This window comes from Spermophilus citellus (assembly GCF_964194105.1).
Source record: "Spermophilus citellus genome assembly, chromosome: 16".
NCBI classification, from domain to species: domain Eukaryota; kingdom Metazoa; phylum Chordata; class Mammalia; order Rodentia; family Sciuridae; genus Spermophilus; species Spermophilus citellus.
Window position 1 is genome coordinate 81309710 of NC_138196.1, and position 23213 is coordinate 81332922.

The following is a 23213-nucleotide window of genomic DNA, read 5'->3' on the forward strand; positions in this document are numbered from 1 at the left end:
CAATTTAATATTCAGGCCACTTAAGGAAGTCAAGAACTAGACAAAGGAAAGGAAGGAAAGAGCCTACTTCACCTTAGCCCAAGGGGAAAAGTTCTACCTGGTACTAAACCTGCTGTTCCAATGCCTGCCTTGGCACTTAAAGTAGTTACATAGCTTGAAACATTTACAAAGAGAGGAGGTGGGATGGGTTTTGTTCTTGATTTGGATAGATACTCTTCTTAAATTATTTTTTTTTTCAAAATAGGGTCTTGCTGTATTGCCCAAGTCTTGCACAGGGGCTCGAGCGATCCTCCCACCTCAGCACCTGGGTGCACTGGGATTATAGGCGGGTGCCACCCAGTGGGCTGGGTTAGATAATATTCTTGAAATCATTTCTTTTTCCTGATCTTCAACAGGGGGAGGTGGCACGATCCCATACCTTGGTGGGGCCGGACAAATTTCCATTTTGTTTAAAATAAACAAACAACTCCTGGGGAAGTAACATCCCTTTTCCTATCAATCGTATCAACTCACGGATACCTATGGCGACAGTTGATTAACAACGGGGATATGTTCTGAGAAGTACACCATTGGGCAACTGGCCACACGTAACCAGGTACGCTTACACTAATCTGGGTAGTGTAGCCTGCTACACACCTGGGCTGTGTGGTGCACCTGGCTACAGACCTGTAGGGGGCGCTTGCTCCTTGAGTGAGGTAGGCAGTTGTAACAGAATGGTAAGTGCGCAGCTAAACATAGCTAAACATAGCAAATGTGCAGGGAAAGTGAGAGGAACTTTTCAGTTTCACGTTGCTCTTGAGGGACCACCATCCGTTTCTGACTGAAGTGTTACTCAGTGGTGCGTGCCTGTGTGATGGGCACAAGGAGCTGCAGCCCAGAGATGTTCAGCCAAAGGTTACAGATCTTTGGGTTTCTTTTTATGTCTCCTCCCTCCCTCTCCACAGCTGTGAGAAAGTACAAGTCTATCCCCTGGCTCTTCTGTGTCACAGTGCTTCAGGCTGATCTGCACTCTCTCCTTCTGTCACCATCATCGTGGCCATCACTGTTGCTGCTCTTTGTGGTGTCTCCCCGCTGTGGCTAAAGGCTGTCCCCACCCTAGGCTCTTCCTTCCCCAAACCTGCAACGTCTCTGCCCTTTGTTCAATTCCATTACTCTTTTTTGCCTAGAAAATGTCTACTTCTTCTTCAGAGGCCAGGGTACCTGTCACCTTCCATCTCTGACAGCTATTCTCAGCCCCAGTTATATTAGAGTTGTCTGAGGAGCTTTTTATAAGTGTCACTCCCCAGCCGCCACCCCACCTGGGTGCTGGATTTAATTGGGTGTTTGGACCGCACAGCCAGGATCGAGAATGACTCATCTCTACGTCTTTATGAGTCTACTCTGGTCTGTGCAGGATGAAGCAGTCCTTTCCCCCGAGCTTCTAGAGCTTTCTCTGCATTCCTCCACCTTATCCCACAGCACCGCACATTCCAGCCGGGTTCAGAGCCAAGCTCTCCTGGCTCAGGGTCTTAGTGTTCATCCTCCATGGATTCCCGTGTCAGAACCCACCCTTTAACCTACCACAGCAGCTCTAAAGGCAAGTGTGCTGCCCTGTCTTCCCGGAGACCCTCCTGTCACCAAGTCCATCACTTCTTCCTCTGCAGGGTTCCCCAATTGCCACACATTTCCCCCTCTGCAAGGCTTGAGGTGCATCCACATCAGCTCTCAAGTGGTTTGCCCCTGCCACACCCCTTCTCAGAAACTTCCAATTGCTTCCTGAGTCAAATTAAAGCTAATCACAGGCTTTGAAGTTTTCCACTGGTTTAAAAGGCCTCGCTTCCTCCCAGGGTCCACAGTGTCTTTGGCTCAGCCAAACACTAAATCTCTGCCCATCTCTAGAGCCCCTTGTGTTCCATGCTTCCACGGCAAAAAAGAAAAACAACAAAAACAAAACAAAATACCAACCTCCCTCAACTCTCAAATCATACTCTGCTGTCCTCAAGCAAAACACTGAACCTGTCTTTAGAAACCACTGCTCAGCCCTCCTAAAGCACAGTCTCCACACACCCAAGTCATTTTTTTTAAATCACTGAGTATATATGTCTTGGCTATTGTTCTTGGCACGTTTTGTTCTTTGTTCTAGCATGTTTCTAGTTTTTGTCTGGTGCAATAAAAAGTGGATTCGAAAGTGGAAGCTGGGTCCCTTCACTGCAGCGAGCCTCATTGTTCCCCATGAAGTGGAGTCAGGCAGGGTGTTCATATGCCCACCTGTGTTCAGCAGCGGGGTCACAGGAGAAGAAGCTCACGGAAGGGACTTCGTGGGTCTGAAATTGCTTTGCAAATTTGAGCTATTCTTATTCTTACTGAGATTCTTTTCTACCCTCCAGCTTCATTCCAGCAGTTCTCTGCCGAGCTCCACACCATGGAGAGGCTTGCCTGGGAACATTTTGAGCTGTTTTGCAAGAGAGATGATGCAACATTTTTATGCTCTTCCTCAGTATATTATTATTCCAATGGTATTTACTAAGTTTTATTTTCCCAACAGGTTTTACGTTATTTGCAAGTCCTTTATGTGCCCTCCCTCAAAGAGGCTTACAAGTCAGCAACTGAGACCCTCGAAGCCACAACAAGGTGCCATATCTAGACTCTCAGGAGAGGGAATCCAGAACAGGGCTCCGATCTCCTTGGGTCTTTCTCCCAGTAGCTCTGCTTCTGAGGCAGCTTGGGAAACCCAAAAGAAAAACACCACAGGCAGCAGCCAGCCTTCCACCCCCATTGTTCCTTCAGCTCTGCCTAACAAGTCGCAATAATCTTTGGGACTGGCAAAGCAACCCCTCTCCAGGGAGCTCACAGCGCCAAGGCATTCCTTCATTAATGCAAATAGCGCTCCTGTGGAGGAGGTGGGTGGTAGGCAATTTCCAGTCCTTTTCTTCTCTACTTACCAGAGAGCCTCGGTTCTCAACAGCTCAGAAGAATGAGTGAACCATTTTGGTTATAAGATTATGATTCGCCCATCACCCCCCATTAACACTATTAAAACAACTTTTGTCCTTCTTAAAATCTGTGCAGCCAAGTGTGCACAGAGTTAAAAAAGGAACATAAAGACTGCCCCGGACAGTCTGTGTGAGACCCAGCGTTAGATACGATTTCCTTTGTCTGGTTTTGGAAACTCACAGAGGACAAATGGGATTAAATGTGACACTTTTCTTTTTCCCAGCCTCCTGAACCTCACCCCTTTTTACAAACTTTTGACCTTGCACACAGCCCCTGAGACCTTTGCCTTGGTGTCATGGCAGACATCCAGAAATTCCTCTCTGTCTCTCCCAGCCTTGGCTCCACCAAGGCAGGGATTGATTGCTACCACTATGTGAGAGAGGGCAAGCAAGCTGGAAGTGAGGTTATCAAACTAGGGGCAGCCCTAGGCTCCCCATTTCTGCATCCGCATCAGTCCTCCTAGAGTGTCCACCACAACAACCTATCTGGGCCCCACTTAGAGCTACACCCCGTGTGGTGGGCCTTTTCTGGACTTTCAATCACAACTGCCCCATGGCTGCACACCTGGATTTGCTATGAGACAACAGAAAGGAAGACAGGAAGTAGCATTTCTCAAGTACCTGCCACATACCCTGCACCCTGTAACGCAGTGCCATATACACTGTACCTCCTGGATTGTCGCAGCAGCAGATGAAGGGTACTAATATCCCTGTCCCGTGTGTCACTCACCAGAACCCCAGTGCCTTAACACAGGAGGGTTTGGTTCTCCCTTTGACTACGTGTCCGTCATGCCTCTGCTGCATGCGGTCATTCAAACACTCCATCGACGGAGATGCAGCCCTCTGTGGACACGCCACCTGCACCCCTTGGTCAGCCCAGTCATCACAGCAAAAGAAGAAAGTGTAGCTTTGTGAGGGCCCTTTCGTTGTCTCAGCAGAATGGCTGGTGCTTAGGTTCCCTGGCTACGGCACTCATGTGGCCCCCGTCACTCATTGCACAGGGACAGGGAAATCCGTGAGAGCAGGTGGAATGTCCAGCAAGCAGCAGTGGCCTTGCCAGGGGAGTGGAGATGTAAAGGGGAGCGGCCCCAAAGCGCATGAGACCCCACTGCAGGACTGTACCAGACCTGCTTCATCGGAGCTTGATTTGGGACATTTCAATGGGTTTCCAATAATTAGCATTCTCTGAACACTTACTTAGTGTTCAGAGTGATGAAGCTGAGAGACCCAGAGGGTGTTTGGGATGCAGAGGGGAAGTCAGACACATTCACAAATAAATGTCATTTTAATAAAAGGCAGTTTTTGGTGAATGGAAGAAGAAAACTACCTAGGGCTTTGGGACTGCAGGGGAAACAATCATCTTCTGCCAAGGAGCTGGGAAGGGACTTAGAGGGGATTTACATGTTTCAATTGGGCTTTGAGGATTGATTAGTATTTCCCAGCAGGTTAAGAAGGGGCGGGGGAGGCCTGGGGCAGCCAGGCCCAGGGGGAGCCGAGCATAGGCAGGCAGGCTGCTGGGTGAGGGAAGGCAGGATTGAAGAGGCCAGAAAATTCCAGCAGAGCAGGAGTGCGCTGGGTGCCATGGCTGGATAGATGGATATCCCAGGGGGTTCTGGAGTCCCCCATGAGGGTCTCGGCACAGGATGCCCTGGTGGGACCACGTGGGACTCTCCTAGGGACAGCAACCACCAGGGTATTAACGGATGATTTTTTTTCTTCTCCTCCCTTTGGGAATCCCTAGTCTGCATGAACATATTTATTTTCCTTTTATCCTGGGGTTTGTAATCAAACATGAATTTAATCTGCCTAAACACACATATCACAGAAGCAAAGCTCCTATTTTATCCAATGAAGCCTGTAGTCAGACATTCACACTCCCTCAGCTTTTGGGGTGTTCTTTTATCCTCTTTAAAGCAAATGTTCTGGCAAATTATTGCAACTTCAGGACAAAGATCAGAGGATAGAGCCCAGCCCCACACTGTCATCAGTTCTATCAGGTTGACTTCGGTGTGCTGCATTTAGACTTCCCGGCCTTCCTATTGGGAAAGCCAGCCTCCCACTTACCTGCTCTGTACTTCAGCCAAGTTATTTAGCCTCTCTGTGCTCAAGGAAATAGCGTTTGTTTTTCTGTTCCTTCCCTGAGCAGATATTAATCAAATCTCACCTATAAGCCAGGAAACATACCAATCACAAATGATTTTATTAGAAATAATTGAAAAGCAAAGAAAAGAGACAGGGAAGGTCATGGGTATGAATTCTAGACCTACTGTGTTGGAGACACCCGCCGAGGAGGCTTCGTGTGTACTCACCAACGCTAACACAACTCCCATGAGACAGGGATTCCCACATTCTGCAGCAAAGAGCCAAGGGACACCCACGGTAACTTGCACAATGGCACTTAGCTGTTGAGTGGCAGAGCCAAGCTGCAAGCTGTGCAAACTGTCGGATCCCAGGCCCACGCCAGTTCCACTCCACCATGGTACCCGGCATTGACAGCAGAAGCTCCTGCCTGCTGCACAGTGGCTATCTCCTGAGACCCTCGAACCCTTCACTAGCAGCCAGCTGAGGCAGGAAAGAGAAACTTCTTGGGTCTCTGGACTCATCCAGCCATGATGGATCAACGCTGCTAGTTTGGGGCTCTCCAGCCTTCAGGGGCCCCTCGCCCACCCAACAGATTGGCTGCTTCTGCTGGTGTCTCTGGAGGCGTCCTCAGTCCCTGTTGGGTCACTCCCTCTTAATTGTTCACAATTACCCAAGTTCCCAGTCCTACAATAAGCGGGGAAAAGGGTAGCATTTTCTAAGACACAAGTGTTTAGTATTGCTGGCAGATTTGTAAACTTATTAGTGCCTCTGCACACCATATAATTAAGATCAAATTATCCAAGAGTTTAAAATAGTGCCTGCTGCTATTGTGCTGCTTAAAATGCTCAGGAAAAAGTGTTGGCTTTCTTTACATATATGGTGCTCACTTTCTTTGCACATATGCACGCATGTACGTGCGCGCACACGCACACTTATCCTGCCCCTTTGGCTGAGATTTTCATTCTCAAAGGACAAGAGGGATAACAGGTTCACCTGGACTGATGAAAAGGGCTCACTAGGCTGAGACACTTGCTCTTGGAAATGTTGCCACCTGTCTAAGAAGCTGAGGGACACACTCTGGGACCTCTGCTGTGGCATCCCCTGGGATGGACAGGAGTGAACACTGAGGCAGGTGCTCAGAGGTGACTGTCTTGGTGAGACTGGGACAAGAATGGCTGGAGGCTGCTTTTTCAGAAGTGTGGTTAGGGCCATGTGAGTCATCAACACCTGGAGCCACGAAGCAACCTCCAAACCCAAGCATGCATTTTCCAGGGTGCCAGGGAGAGTCATGAGGCAGAAAGGGGAGCATCCAGGCACATGTATGAATCGCCACTGCAAGATTGTTCTGGACTCTAACAAGCCCGTCCCTGTCCTTGGGGAGCTCAAAGTCTACTGGGGGAGCAATGGCAAAGAGGATATGGCAGGTCAATGGTGACGGGTGCCTGCAGGAGTGCAGTGGGTGCTGGCTGAGCAGGGAGAGGGATGTTTTCTCTGCTGGGTGTGCCACAGTCTGGCTGGGCACAAAATCACGAGCCACTCAAGCAGGAACAAACTTTATTTTTGAAAATGCCACCAATGCCCCTTACGCTCCGGGGAATATGCCGACCAACACACGCGGCGTTCTCCCGGATCCTCCAACAGGAAGTCCCTCCTCCGGAATTCCCTCCTAACGCACTTCCCCAACCAATGGGAACTCTCCAGGAGTCCTGTAGCAGGCTGAGGTGGACAGCAGGGGTCTAATATCCATATGAATGCAGGTCTTAACATAATCATATCATCTCAATGGCTTGCTGGCGTCACATTTCAACCAAAAATGCCATGCATCATATTACTTGGCTGTGGCTCTTAGCAGGGTGAGTGGAGAGCAGAGGAGAATAAGAATGGATGCCAGGGTGGGAGCCCAAGGTGGGCATGGAGACCAGCAGAGGTAATCCTGGCAGGAGGGAGAAGGGCCTCAGTGGCCGACTGAGCACTCGCCGAGCAGGTGTGCTAGGTTCTCCGGAGCACAGCCAGAGTTCCTTCCAGGAGGGCGGCAAGTCTTGATGTGGCCCTGAACACACAGAATGGGTCCCCCTCCCTTCCCACATCCTCTGCCCCATCCCACAGAGCCCCATCTCCACAGTGTTTTAGGGAGACATGATGTCATTGAGCATGGGCTCAAAGTTCTGAGCTCCCGTCCTGGCTCTGCCGCCTCCTGGCACCTAGAATAGTGCCCAGCAGATGGGGTGCATAAAGGCAGGAGTGAGTCAACCACAGGCTGGGTGCTGGTTGGGAAAGCTGGAGAAGCCAGTCATCCTGAGCCAGTGTCCTCCCCTGTGAGCCTGAGATAATGACAGCACCCGTTTCCCAGGGCTCCTGGGAAAACGAACCACCACATCAGGTCAGGTGTGTAACAGGGCCAGGTGACTCAGGGGCTGGAAATGGGCATGCTGCACTGGAGGTGGAGATTAGAACAGCGTTCCCACCACCCACTCCAGCACTGCCTCAGCCTGGTGTGACAACCACCTTCTTCAAACCATCTGCAACAGGGGCTGAGCATTTAAAGGTGTCGAAAGGGAGAGAGCTCAGCCTCACTCCAGAGCCAGCAGAAAGGACTCTTAGGAGGGAAGCATAGGACCCAACTAGCTCCCCAAGGGATGGTCCACCCATGCAAATGACTAAGAGCACCACATCAATGTTTTCAAAATAGAGTCAACCCATGAATACCGCAGACCACAGCTAAAGATGTCAAAGGGAGGCTCCGCAGGACAGTGGAGCCTCTGTAGCTGAACATGTGACGTCAGGAAAGACCTTTAGATCTGTGATGGAGCGACAGATGTGAAGATATCACACCTGGCACCCGTGTTCCTCTTAGAGATGAACCGCCTTGGATGAATCTCTTGGTGCTAGAGAATGAAATCCTAAGGGTGTGGATTAGCCTTGCCTAGCCCCATCCCCCCACCAAGAATCACAGAACAGTTGTGCACGAATAAGGGAGAAAGAAAATGAGAAGAAATGGAGGCTGCACAGCAGAGAACAGAGAGGCTGCAGCCATGGTTGGAAACAACTTGGAGACCTTCAGGGAACAGTGCACCTGGATCTCCAGGAGTTTGCATCTTTGCAACATGAAATCAGGGTCTTTCCACTCCTCAGCCAGGGCTTCTGCACCCATGATGCTATGTAAGTGTCCTGTCCCCAGCAAAGGACGGTGTGAGGAAACAGCTACAGCCTTTATTCAGGGCTTATCCACTGATTCTCCCTCCTCCGCTCTCAGCCATGTCCAGCTGGTGGATGACCAAGTTCGCCATCTTGGTCAGTGATGTTGGTTGAGTCCATGTCTCTGCACTCCTGTTGCCATTATTGAACTTCAGAAATCTGCCACCAGTTGCCTCCTGACTAGTCTCTCTGTCCACATTCTCCCATCATAGCCTCAGACCAGCCCACACAATGGTGTCAAAGATAACTTCCTAGTGAGGGTTTTTTTTTTTGGCAGGGGGGTACTGGGGATTGAACCCTTTACCACCAAGCTACACCCCCCATCCTTTTAATTTTTTTGTTTTGAGACAGGATCTTGCTAAGTTGCTGAGGGTCTTTCTAAGATACTGACACTGGACTCAAACTTGCTATCCTCATGCTTCAGTCTCCTGAGCTGCTGGGATTACAGATGTACGCCACCACACCTGGCTCTAATGAAGCTTTAGTGCTGAGATGCAGTGTACCTTAGCAACAAAAAGCATTCATAGACTCTATAGTCATGCTAGCTGAGGTCTCATTTTAATGTCTCCACTTCAAGGAGTTATCTTTGGGCTGGGCAAGTTACTTGACCTCCCTTTGCCTAAGATTCCCTGTCTGTGAAATAGGGGTAATAATAATACTGCTTCCTCCTGAACATGAGGATTATGAAAACATCTGCACCCATGTTGTTGCCTTGCTTTAAAACACTGTACGGGCCACCTGAAGAACTAGAAATAAAGCCCATACTGGAATTTGCATTTTCCATGGCATTCAGAGCCTTGACCTTGGGCTGTCAATCTACATTTCCTACCTCCTCTCTCAAGCCACCACCCTCGCTCAACCTAAGCTCCAGCTACTTCAAGTTACTCAGTTCCTGAAGAACCCCTGCACATTCTACCTCCTGATGTGGTGCCGAGTCTTTCCTTCTTACAGAATGCTCTCGCAAGCAGCTCTTTTGTGTTATTTTTTTCTTCTTTTGTGGGGAGGGATGTGCTCTCATTTTTCACCCACTGTTCGGAGAGCTTTATGTGTTCTGATGCATGCACACATGCACGTACACACAGACGCGCACACCCACACACACACTTTGTTGGGATTCAGATTGAACTACAAGTAATGTTACATCTCTCTTTTCTTTTCTTTCTTTTTTTTCTCTTTTTATGCAGTGCTGGGATGGAACCCAGGGCCTCATGCATGCTAGGCAAGTGGTCTACCACTGAGCTACACCCCAGCCCGTAAAAGTTATATCTTTCTATCCAAGAACATAGAATCTCTCCCCATTAATGTGGGTGATTTTCCATTTTTAGGTGTCTTCTATAATTTCTTGAAAAAATTTTGTAGTGTTCCAGGTCGAAGCTTGCATGTTGAGGGTTTTAAATGTAAATGGTAGCATTTAGAAATTTTTGTTTTCTGCTATTGTTGGTATGTAGTAATGCAATGGATGTTTATATATTGACTCGGCCTGGCAGCCTTGCTAAAAATATTTATCATGCAATCGCATTGTGAACACTGGTTGTTTTCTTTCTCTCCACTCCTCATGCATTTCCTTCTTCCCTTCTAGGTGGCCTGGGGCCACCAGGACAATATGAGTGGAAGCGATGGTCATGAGTGGCCTCACCTTGTTCCTGATTTGGTGGGGGGGGGGGGAGTTTCAAGACAAGTTGGAGGATTTACGTTGCCAGTATTAAGACTTGTTGAAATCTGTAACAGTGAGGTCAGTGTGGAACTGGTGCACGGACAAGCAGACCAATGGGACCAACAGATTCCAGAAGCAGGCTCACACATACATGGTCAACAAACACAATACAGTAAAGGGGGTGCTGAAATGCTGTGGGGCAGGGGGTTCTTGTAGTGGATGGTGTTGGAGCAATTGATCTCCATATGGGGAAAAATCCATGATCCTACTTCACACCAAACTAAACCACCACTTCAGACAGATTGTGTATCTAAACATGGAGAGTCAAATAATACAGATCAGAGAGGAAGAAAATGACAGGACATTTTCACTACCTTGAAGCAGACAAAGAGGTTTTAAAAGATGTGTATAAAAGGCAGTAGGCTTAAAGGGGAAAACGATCGATTTTGGAAATACTAAATATAAGTATTTTAGATACAATACGTTAAAATTAAGGATTAAAAGAATCAGCTAGGTGTGGTGGCGAAGGTCTGTGATACCAGCAACTCAGGCAGCTGAGACAGGTGGATTGGAAGTGGAGACCAGCCTCAGCAACTCAGTGAGGCCCCTAAGCAACTTAAATAGACTCTGTCTCAAAATAAAAAAAAATAAATAAAAAGGGAAGGGGATGTGGCTCAGTGGTTAAGTGCCTCTAGGTTAAATCTTCAATACCAACCAACCAACAAACAAAAAAAGAACTAAAGGAATCAAAGATGACCCATAGAATGGGAGAAGCAATTTGTGATATGTATAACTAACAAAATCTTTTCTCCAGAAGATATAACTCCTTTTATGTGAAAAGGTGTGCAACGGAAAGATGGTCAAAAGACACGTACAGCCTCCTCCAGGAGAAGACAGTCAAATGGGCAACAAGCATATGAAACGGTGTCATCAGGGAAATGCAAGTAAACGCTGAATGAGACCAACCTCTATCAGCCAGAACAGTGACAATGAAAAGACAGAAAATACCAAGAAGACCGGGAACTCCAGTGCGCTGTTGATTGGTGTATTGCTACAACCACTTTGAAGAACCCTTCCACAGTCTCCATAGCTGAGCACTTGCAGGGTCTATGGCCCAGCATTTCCATTCCTGGGCACACACTTTCCCTTAAAATGTACACATCTTCACCCAAAGACATTTGTAAGGAAGTCTGTGACTGCACTCTTCACAGCTGTCAAACACTGGCACAAAAAGAAATGGTGGTTTCACTTTAAGGACTACTGTATAACAATAAGCGTGGATGAGTCCAGCCACACAGCACAGCAAGGGTAACTCTCACGTGCACAATGTCGGGTGAAAAGCAGCCTGACACAAATGAACACACACTACACAATTCCACTGGCAGAAGGCAGGGAGCGGGCTGTGGTGTGGCTCAGTGGCAGAGCACCTGCCGTGCATGTGCAAGGCCCTGGGTCCATCCGAGCCCCACAAAACAAACAAACAAGGAGTGTCCAACCTCAGAGACACCCAGGGGCATGCGGCAGTTTTGGTGAACAGCCTCAGACAGGCAGCCTGAGGTATTTCCAAGAATAGGTAATGCTAGAGTCATGTTCTGAGGAGTGACTAGCAGTGTGCCAGGTAGACAGAGAGGAAAAGGCGTTTGGGGAAGACAGAGGAGCCATGTCCATCTGGGGAAAGACTTGAGGCCAAGTGGAGTACTGCAGAGGAGCTGAAGGGTGAGAGATGAGCGCCATGGCATGGAGGGTGGGTGTGTCCGGCAGGTAAGAGGGAGTCATGGAAGGATGAGTTGGGAGGCTGGTCTAACCCAGTGTGCAGCTGTTGAGGGGTACCTCTGGTGGCAGTGTGGACAATGGATTCTAGAGCAACCTGAAGGCCACAGGTCCCTTGGAGAAGGTGAAGGAATTGCAGTGGACCTGTTGGGAGAGGCTAAGGGCAGACAGCCAAGCCGTGGGGAAGGGGAGAGGGTGCAGGCAGCAGTGGGGTGCTCCTACTGGCAGAGAAGCAAGTAGAAGTACGGGAGCCGGGACTGCCCACCATCTCCTGTGGAAACACGGAGAGGGGGGCGGTGAGCAAGAGATGGATTATGCAGGCCATGTTTCCTTCTTACATTTTCCTCCTGAGGACCAGCAAAAGATGCAAAAGTGAAAAAGTGAGCGGGGTGGGGGTGAGGAGCACAAGAAGCAGGAGGAAACACGCACAGGTGCTGGCGTCACCCAGGAACCGTGAGCAGCTCACATGTCCACCCGCTATCTCAGATGAAGACACATTCCCAACTGAAAAGAAAGATTTGAAAACGTGAATAAGTGCGCCCATGTAACCGTGTTGTCCAAAAGGTCCCAGCAGACTGTTTCCCTTAGGAAGGAGCTTTCAGGGTGACGCCGCCAGGAGACTGCAGGCCCAGGAACCATCTGAGCTAGTGTCACTCAGTGATTTGCAAAGAGAGAGAGAGAGAGAGAGAGAGAAAATCTACTTATCTAAGAAGCACATCTAAAGCTTCCTGTCTGGAAGGTGCTTAAGAGCATTGAACAGATGTCCCTTTGAGGCACCAACAGTCCTGCCTGTATGTGGGAAAGCACGTATGCACCAGTTGCCCTCTACCATCACGGAGAAAAGATCCCAGGTTTGCAGCAAGAGCTTTATGCATTTGCTTTGCTGACATCTTTTCTCAGGGTGTGGGGACTTTGTCACCTCTGAACAAGAAGGATCCCACTCACCAGGGATTCTGGTGGGGCTTCTTGCACTCTCTGTTTCACAAGCCCTGTGGTCCCTTGTGGTAATCCTGCATCCTGGATTCCCTTCTTTCCAGGCTCCCTCTCGTAGGTGTTGGTCAGTTACCTGGTGTCTCTCAGGCTCCATCTCTACCTAGCCCTGCAGTCCTGCTGACAAGGTCCCGGGGGATTTTTGCAGAATGAGACGCAGGGCCCATGATGGAGAGACAGGGTGCTGGAGTCAGTGGGACTCAATTAGACCCCAATGCTCTCTCCAGCTGGGTGTCTAGCAGGTTCTGCAACCTCTCTAAACCGCAGTTTCCATGTCTATAATAGTAGAATGACTTTATGGAGATATGATGAGAATGACCATGTTAAATTCTTAGCCCACCTTGGCACATAACAAACACTAAGTAATGCTACCCCAAAGTAAACATCGGGTGCTACAGAACCAAAGAGAAGCATGATCTATTCCAACTAATGAGGTTGTGAATCCTGGGATTTGTTCCTCACTTGAATGATTAAGTGCCTTGAAAACCATCAGGTCTGGCTTGTTAGGAAGCAGAGACCCCTAGAAAGAGGATATCACTGAGCATGCCAGGGACAAATTCCCTATTTTCAATTTACCAGAGTTTCAAGTTTAGAAAAGTTGGCGCTCCAGGTAAGTCTTGGTGGTATTAGCCAAGTGAGGGGGCAGAGGGTTTTGCAGGAGAGAACAGGGGCAGGAAATGGCAGGAGTTGGGGGGTGGGTCAAGTGGGCAGACCTGGCCAGAAAGCCCAGAAGAAACAGAGGATGTCCTTAGAGCAAGCTCAGGAGCTGTGGCCCAGTGCTACCTCAGATGTGAGGGATCAGCTCAGGGGGCTCTGAGTCTTCTCCCAGATTGGCTGAAAAGAAAGATTTAAAGACATGAAATAAATGAGCACAGGTCTGTGTCTCCACACCATGATGCAGGTGGAGCTTGTGTACCAGTTCTTTCCCACCCTCTCTCCAAGGCACAGTAAGCAGCAGCTATGTGTAGGAAGACACTGTGACATGAGATGGTGACTTCACAAGCCAAAAAAACCAAAAAAACAAAACACAGAGAAAATCATAGGAAACCCACCGAAGTCAAAGGGCTTCTATATTTTCCAGGGCTTCTCTCCATTTGTCTTTCTGGGGCCTGACTCTCGCTTTACTCCCCCAGGTGGGATGGTAGAAGGTATCGGATCATGTTTGTAAGACGAGTGTGAATGTAGTTGAATCACCTCATGGTGTCCTGGGGACTGCCAGAGACTGAATTATGTCCCTCCCCAAATTCATGTGTTGAGACCCTAGCCCCCACGTGACTGTATTTGGACACAGGATCCTTAGGGAGTAGTTAGGGTTGAGTCAGGGTGATGCTCTAATCTGATAGGGCTGGTGTTCTTATGAGAGGTAGAAGGGACCCAAGAGCTTGACCATGCACAAGGAAGGGAAAGGCCACATGAGGACCAGGCAAGGACGTGGCTATCTGCAAGCCAGGGAGACAGCCCTCACAAGGAACGGAATCTGCTGCCACCTTGATCTTGGAATTCCACCTCCAGAGTGTGGGAGAGTAACTTCTGTGGTTTAAACCCCTCCATGGCATTTTGTCAGGGTGGCCTGAGCAGACCGATGCAGGGGCTTTCCCAAAGGAAATTCCCTTTCTCCCCTGGCTGTGTTAACGATGGGCCCCTGTGGCTCCTCTGTCAACAGCTTTCCCTCTACACAGCGGCTGGGCTCTGACTCCTCCTGATGCCTGTCCCTCCAGAGGTGCACACACAGCAGTACCTCAGGGAGTCTATCCTCACTGACCAGAGGCAGAGGAGGAGCAAGCCAGGAGCTGGCCCCTTTCCCTGCAGACCCAGAGACCGGTGTGGTTTAGGAATGTCAAGGGTTGGAGAGGGGACAGAATTTTACCCTACTGGCAAGCTAACATGTTAGGCTGACACACTTTTATGGATGCTGGCTGAAGATACAAGACTCCAGGGTCAGAGACAAACGGCTCCATTACTTACAACTATAGAAATAGCCAAGTATCAGAATTTGAGCTTTCTCCCTAGTCTTAGGTCTTGCAGGGCAATGAGACAAGGCCAGGTACTGCCAGACACAGTGGGTAGATTTCCTGGTGAGGAAGCTTGAATTTGGAGGGCCAAGTCTTTTATAATAAGGAGTAAATTTGTCTGAACTTTGCTCCTGAAGAAAATGTCACCTGACCATATCAAACAGCAGACACACTCGCCCTTTGCTGTGGAGGGAAACACCGTTGCTCTGTTCTGGGGCTGTTTGCCATGCAGACACCCAGGTAGTACATCTAGTGGGGCTGGGTGAGCAGCTGTGGGCTTGGCTGGTTGTGTAACTCCAGTGGCTCTCGGGTATAAGGATGTTCCTAGTTGTTAGTACCTGACCCTAGGTACCTACCCAGGTTCAGTGCAGGTGGCTATGGCCCAGGGGTGGGAGCAGTGGGTGGTGGGAGTATAGGCTCTGAGTCAGTTAGTCTGCATTTGGAAAGCATGCTTGCCTGGGAAGAAAGTGGTTTGCTAGATGGAGGAATTGGCCAACCCTGGGCAGGGCAGGATGGCCCCAGATGTTAAAGCATTGGAATAAAAAGTCATACTTAATACAATGTGAAATAAAGACAGTATCAAGGGGCTGGAGGTGTGGCTCAGTGGTACAGCATGTGCTGAGCAGGCACCCAAAGCCCTGGGCTGAATCCCCAGCACAAAACAAGACAAAGCAAGCCTTCACTTCACTCCAGAAGGCTGTGGAAAACCAACCACGTGCCACATTCGCTTTCCCACTCCCTTCTCAGTTAACCCGGAGGTACTCGCAGTGCACCAGCCAAGGAAACTACAGAATTTAAAAACAAAGTACTACCTGGCCGGTTGACAAGTGTTCATTGTGGTCGGATTAACCCATCCAGGATTCCCCCTGCCACATGGAGATGATCCTCACTGAAAAGGAACAAATTGTTCCTAAACCAGAAGAGAAGTTTGCACAGAAGAAAAAGATATCCCAGAAGAAACTAAAGAAACAAAAACTTAGGTCACAGGAATAATTTCAGCATAAAATAATGCAAATAAAGGTAAAAGAAAAAAGACTCCTCTGACGCCCTATCTACAGCTTAAATGGGAAATTGAAGTAAAAATAGATGGTAATAAAATAACATGCAATTCAATATGTAAATACTTAGGAAGTCCATTATCTACGCTTTGTCTTTTCTGAATTCTGATGCTTTGACCTCTGGGCCTCCTGACCCTGCAGGGGCTGCCCTTTGCAGGGTCAGTCAGTTCAGGAAATAGCACACACGCTTGGCCAGGAGCCCAGCATGCTTTTCAAATGCAAACCAGCCATACCCCAAGCCCTTGGTGATTGGGCTCTTCCACTGCTGTCACTAGACACTTGCCCCAATCACCCCAGGGCCAGGGACCAGACAACTGGGGAGAACTCCTATGCCCCAGAGCTGATCCTGAGCTTGCCCACCTGACGTTCCCATTTCTTCCTATAGACTACAGCCCCCCTCTCCTGATGCTCCACACCAACTCCATTGCCTCCTTGTGTGACCCCCACATCATGGTGTGCCCCGTCCTCTGAGAACTGTGAGAATGAAATACCTTTTAATGGCATCCACCTCCTGATCTGCTGACCTCACTGCAACCTCAAATTTTCTAGTAATAAACTATGTTTTAAAACACAACTTCACTGCAGGCTGTAAGGAAATGGTTTCTTGGAACTACTTCTAATGAATAGTCTTGGATTTAAAAAAAAAAAACAACAGAAAATCAGGAGCTATTCTCTAGCTGGACAGAGATTAAGAAAGCAGAGGAACAGCTGGACTGGGGGTAATAGTATTTATTTAGTGTTTATTAACAGAGCTGACTGATTTGCATAAGGTAGGAGAGGGAGGAAAATCCCTGAATTTGAGGCTGGATAAGATACCAACATACATTATCGACTGTGGAGGAAAATAAGGCAGTAAGATATTCTTGTAAATAATCCAGGCCTTATTTATCAGTGTATTCAAAACAAGTCCCCGTCATGACATGGGACCTGGAGGCAATGACATACCACAGAAGCTACCTCTCTGGTCTTGAAATCCCACCCAAGTTATAGCATGTGTTTGTGTTATAGGGACTGGCAGGATGCCATAAAGTTTCTTGGGTCCTAGGTCAGTTGCCTCTTGTGTGACCTGTCCTGGGCACTGCAGAACATCAGTACTCATTGCATTAACCATCATGGGTGCCCTCTTATCACCATGACAACCCAAACTCCCTCCTAAGAGTTTCAGGATGCCCACATTGATGGGCCACTACACTGGATGATCCTCAGAATACCAGAAAAAGTTAAAGTGCAAAAGAAACATAAGCACAAGAAGAAAATATGACCAACCAGGCCACACTGGTAATTCTTTTGAGAGCAAATCACAATTTTTAAGTGAACATAAAAGAACCCCTGTTTTTAGACCTTACTGTCATCATTGTGCAAACCATTACAGTGCTGGAAGGTAGTTTGAGGCGGTTAAGTCCCCAGGCTCTTAAGCCCCCAGGCTCTGATGGGTTGATAGAGTGCCCTGGGGCTCTCCAAGAGTTTGGGCTCTGGAGCTTGGAGCTTGGGCAAAACTTAATTTGAATTCTGGCTCTGACACTTGCTAGCTGAGTAGCTGTGGTTAATTCACTTGAGCTATCTGAAACAATTTTAGTAATGAGTAAATCTGTACTCATATGCCTAATTTATAGGCAGTTGTAAAGATGAGGTCACATACACGAAGGGCTTAGATGAATTCATACTTAGGGAACTGTGTAAGCTATTGCTGACTTATCCACTGATTTGTATATTTTCAAACTTTCCACCAGAGGGCGCTAAACACCAGACTGGAACTTGGCTGCAGTATTTTCCTTTCTCCCTGTATTGCTGGCTTCATGCGCTGGGACATTGACACTAGGACACCTCCCCCTGCCCCAAACACTCTTTATGAAACATGCTCTCAAAATCATAAGCATTGATATCTAATAAAAAGGAAGTAACCGACTTTCCAATTTTGGGCCCTTCATACCTGAGAAGTCCTGTAGCTAAAATTAAAATGCTCAACTTCAAGACTGTTCATTTAAATTAAACCAATTCTTACAAGTGCTTAGAGAGCCATCTTTGTGGAATTGCCCATTGCTTCAAATGTACAGTCATGGAGAGGATGGAACTGCGGGCCGGCCTTCCTTGGAGCAGGCAGCCAGATGCATGATTTGTGGAGAATTTAAACACAATCATACAAATGGCTAAAGTCAGTTGGATATCACCAGTGTGAGCCATTCTGAATAATGTCAGTGGTGAAACACTGCTCCTTAAAAAGTGCCATGTTGTTCACAGTTCTGAGTAATTTCTGCATTTTACAATTGCATTTTCTTTTTTCTTTTTTTTTTTTTTAGTTCTCAGCAGACACAACATCTTTATTTTATCTTTATATGGTGCTGAGCATTGAACCCAGTGCCCCACGCATGCCAGGTAAGCGCGCTATCACTTGAGCCACATCCCCAGCCCCAACAATTGCATTTTAAGATATATGTAAGCTTCAGTTGGTTACATAAGAAATTGTATTCTACCTGAAAGTTAATTCAGGAAACTTGTTGTACAAAAATTACTATCACGTGGAGTGTCATGTACATTTTCATTCCAGTGTAAACTCAGAGCTTGGAGTTGGCACCTGGAGCAAATTGACTCCACCTGTTGTGTTTGAGTGGTGGATTCAAAATAAACCCCGAGAACCCAGTGAACGTGAATCCAAAGCCTTATTTTGCTTTTGTCATTCTATGTGATAAAAAACTAAGCTTTTGTGCTTAAAATTTTAAACAGTAAAATATGATATTATAAAAATGTGATATTATACTTTTATAGGCAAAGTGCAAAGTTAATTCACAGGTGACACTACTAGATTTAGGTAGTATTAATATTGAAACATCTTCCTTTAAATTGTCTATTTTGAAATGTTTTCAAAAAAGATAGTTTTAATTGTGGTAAAAGACACAAAGATCACACAAGACCTACCATCTTAACCATTTTAAATGAACAATTCTGTGGGGTTAAGTATCCTCACATTGTCCTGTGACCATCACACCCATCTCCAGAACTCTTTTTACCCTCATAAAACCAGAACTCCATACCCCCCACTTACTACTTCCCCTTCTCTCCAAGTCTTCCTTCCTCCCCCCACCCCCGCCCTTGCATGCCAGGCAAGCACTCCACCACTGAGCTGCACCCCCCAGCCCCTAGTCTTTAAAAAATTAATTAATTAATTTTAACTAGGTATATATGATAGCAGAATGCATTTTGATTCATGGTACACAATTGCAGCACAATTTTACATTTCTGTGTTGGTACACGATGTAGCATCACACCATATGTGCAATCATACATGTACCTAAGGTAATGGTGTCCATCTCATTCCATCACCTTTCCTGCCCTCCTCCCCTAGTCTTAAGTGGAAGGCAGATTCTGTTATTGTCAGCACCCCCTTCTGCAGATGAGGACAGTGAGGCTTGGTTGCAGCTGGTGGCAGGCAGGGCTGTGGTTCAGAGCCCGGTGGTCTGGCTCCAGGAGCCACGCACTTGACCACTCCTGTGCTGGGGACCGCAGTGGTACTGTGAGGTGTCTGCAGGCCTGAAGGACCGAGGCCTGGGAAGGTGAAGCACTCTGCAGCTACATCTTTGTAAAGGCAGAGGGGGTTCCGCATTCAGACCCCTCTCACCCCTGAATAAGCCTGGCTTCCTGCACAGCCTCTTAGACTAGAGCAATAACCCCATCCCCCAGGTCCCATCCTCTGCTCTCCTCCAGGTCCTCCCCCTCAGCCCTGGGTGCATCCCTGGGTTCTAGCTCACCTGCAATGAGGGACGTCGTCTCTGAACTTGGGCTGGGAGACAGCAGGCTGGGCCCCCTGGAGATGTAGCTTGGGGCCCTCTGTAGCTTGGGGCTACCGTGTGCACCTGGCAGCAGCAGCTCCCCTGAGGGAACTGAACGAGAGGCCTTTTCCCAGTCAATCCCTGCAGGTTGCCAACCGTCGGGCACAGACAGAACTTGGAAATGCATTGACTCCTCTGCATTCCTGGGAGTTTTACCCAGATAAATCCCACCACTGCCCTGCTCACGACCAGTACCTTCCTCCAAACCCCATTATCCCTCACCTGGGCGAGCATGGCACCCCCTGCCCTGTCCCCTCAGGGCTCTTCTCCACAACCCCAGCTCATACACCCCAGCCCCTTTCTTTCTTGTTTTGAGACAGGGTCTTGGAAATTGCTGAGACTGGCTTCAAACTTGTGATCCTCCTGTCTCAGCCTCCCAAGTTGCTGGAATGTACAGGCATGTGCCATGGTACCTGATCAGATTGTGTGATCTTAAATGTAGAAAATCCTAAAGATTCAACAATAACAAAAAGAAACCTGTTGGAACTAATAAATGCAGCAAAGTTAAGTTGCAGGATACAAAATCAACACCCACAATCAATTGCATTTCTGTTCACTAACAATGAGACATCAAATGAGGAAATTTAAAAGGCCCATTTATAACAGTATTGGGAAGAATAACATAGGAGTAAACTTAGCAAGGAGGTAAGGATGTGTGCACTGAAGACTATAAAACCGCACTGAAGGAAATTCAGGAAGATACAAACGAGTAGAAAGACACCCTCTTTTCAACAACTAGAAGACTTAGGGTTGCTAAGGTATGACTGCTACCCAGGGCAATTGGAAGATTCAATGGAATCTCTATGAAAATCTCAACAAAGTTTCCTTCTTCTTCTCCTCCTTTTTTAGAAATAGAAAAATCCATCCTGAACTTTATAGGGAATCTCAAGAGGCCCCCAAATAGTCAAAACAATCTTGAAAAAGAAGACAAAGTTGGAGACTTTATGTTTCCTAATTTCAAAACTTAACTACAAAGCCACAGCATCGAAAAACAGTGTGGATCTGGCACAAAGACAGACAAGGAGACTGATGGAATAGATGGCAGATCCCGGGAACGAACACTCGAGTGTGTGGTCAGGTGATGTTGACAGGCATGTCAGGACCACTCCGTGGGGAAGGGCAGTCTTTCAGCAAATGGTGGTGGGAAAACGTGATGTCCACTAGTGGAAGAATGAGGTTGGACTCTTATAACTATACAAAAGTCGACTCTGAATGGATCAAAGCCCTCACCATAAGACCTAAGCTTATAAAACTCTTTGAAACACACAGGGGAAAATGATGTCTTCATAACATTGGTTGGCAACCGTTTCTTGATTATCCCACCAAACGCCAGTCAACAAAGGAAACAAATAGAACTGGACCAAATGAAGACTGTACAACTTCCGTGTATCAAAGTACACACTCAACAGAAAAAAAAAAAGGCAATCAACACGCTGGGCTCAGCGGTGCACACCTGTAATCCCAGCCGATAGATAGGCTGAGACAGGAGGATCACAAGTTCAAAGCCACCCTCAGCAACTGCAAGGCACTAAGCAACTCAGTGAGACCCTGTCTCTAAATGAAATACAAAATAGGGATGGGGATGTGGCTCAGTGGCCGAGTGCCCCTGAATTCAATCCCTGGTCCCCCCCCCCCAAAAAGGCAACCAACAGAATGGGAGAAAATATTTGTAAATTATATCCAGGATACAGAAATAACTACAACTCAACAATAATGGGACAGATATATATTTATCTTTTTTATTATTATTTATTTTTAGTTGTAGTTGAACACAATACCTTTATTTTTATTTTATTTATTTTTATGTGGTGCTGAGGATCAAACCCAGGGCCTCTCATGTGCTAGGTAAATGTTCTACCCCTGAGCCACAACCCCAGCCACATATTGTTACCTTTTTAACCCAAATTAAGAATTCATTAGGAGTATTACATGAACTTAAAATGTGGATTTTTTTTATAATTCTCATGTACTTATTTTCACTATAAAGCCCTTTATATTTTACTTAAACATTTGATACAGAAATGTTTTGGCAAAGCCATCATGTGACTAATTGTTGATCCACTGATGATTCTTTGGAATTCTTTGGTGCTTCTAATTCAACAGAAATTTCTGTAATTAAAGTTACATTTTCTTTTCTCGGATTGAAAAACTTTTTAGAGAGAAATAATTTCATATTAGAAAAAAAGCAGTATTTGTTACTCTTCTATGAATAACTTGGCTGTTTATACGCGGTTTGGATTCTTCTTGATGTTCTGCTTTGCTAAGGTATTATGTACCTTTTTACTTACTTACTTAGATGGTTACAGTCATAGATGTTAAGTACGTTCACATTTTTTTGAAAAGTGTAAGGTTTTTGATGAGCTTTGATAACTAAATAAAACTTTTGAAAGTCTTCTAATTTGAAAATCTTCTTCACCAGGAAGGAAGTTTTTGGAAGTCTCAATCATCAGAAGACTGATTTCCTTGCTATTTTAAATTATCAATCAGGTTCAATCCCCAATACTACAAAATAGCAAAGTAAAATTTGCATTCAGGTGGTCACAGTATATAATTTGCAGCTTGGTGCATTCAAACAAACTTCACACTTTATTTCTCTTGACCAGAAAGTTTTCTTCCTAAAGGGACAAACACTGAAAACATTGTGTTTTGAGAATCTTTGAGATTCTTTGTGTTATTCATTAACGTTCTTTGAACTTCTAAATGCCATCAGAATAGGAGCTGTGTTGAACTTGAGAGACCTTGAGCTCTGTTCCCCAGTTCCCTCAGGACACGGGATGCCTGTCTGCTCTTGCTGGCATCCCTGCACTGTGCCTTTAGCGGAACCAGTGATATCATCGTCCGCACATCTGGTATCGTGTGGGTTGGCTGGTGGTGGTAGAGGTCTCTCAAATTAATACAAACTTTTTTTTTTTTTTAAGTTGAAAGATTCTCAATTAGTTTAAAAACAGCACTCTACTCTGCTCTGAACCAGAGTTTTTGTAGCAGGTGTTCTTTTACCAAAGGTGGACTTGACATGGGGAAGGAGGTTTCCAGAGACCCACCTGCTCAAGAGCCGTGGGAGAAAGTTCATGGGCCAGAGTATGATTGTCTGCAGTGACTGACCCGGGCTGAGGGAGTTCCATCTGGCAGCATGGTAGGGGTTGTGGTGTGGCTGTAGTGGACCAGAAGCTCCCTGTGTGGCTTGGGGCCACCACTGGACTTGGGCATTTTCACATTCTTAGATTCAAGAGCCTCTTAAAAATGCATCACCTAATGGGTTGGGGGCTGTAGCTCAGTGGCAGAGCACTTGCCTCACATGTGTGAGGCACTGGGTTTGATCCTCAGCACTGCATTAAAAAAATAAATAGACAAAATAAAGGCATGTGTCCATCTACAACTATACAAAAATAAATGTATCACTCACCGCTTCAAGTTATCCCTGTGAAGGCCACGGCAAGTTTGAGTTAACTATTTCCATTTTTCTAGTTAGTTTCAAGAATCTTTCCCATAATGCACAGATATATAAAAATCAGGAGTTTCTTTGGTGAAAATTTTGTTTCTTGGAACCAGAACAACCTGTAACGTGACCAGATTTGAAAGTTCAGTTCCTCATTCCCTCTGCACACAGTAGAGGTGTCCAGTGCCCACTGTGGCTGATGGAGGTCACATTGGCATCC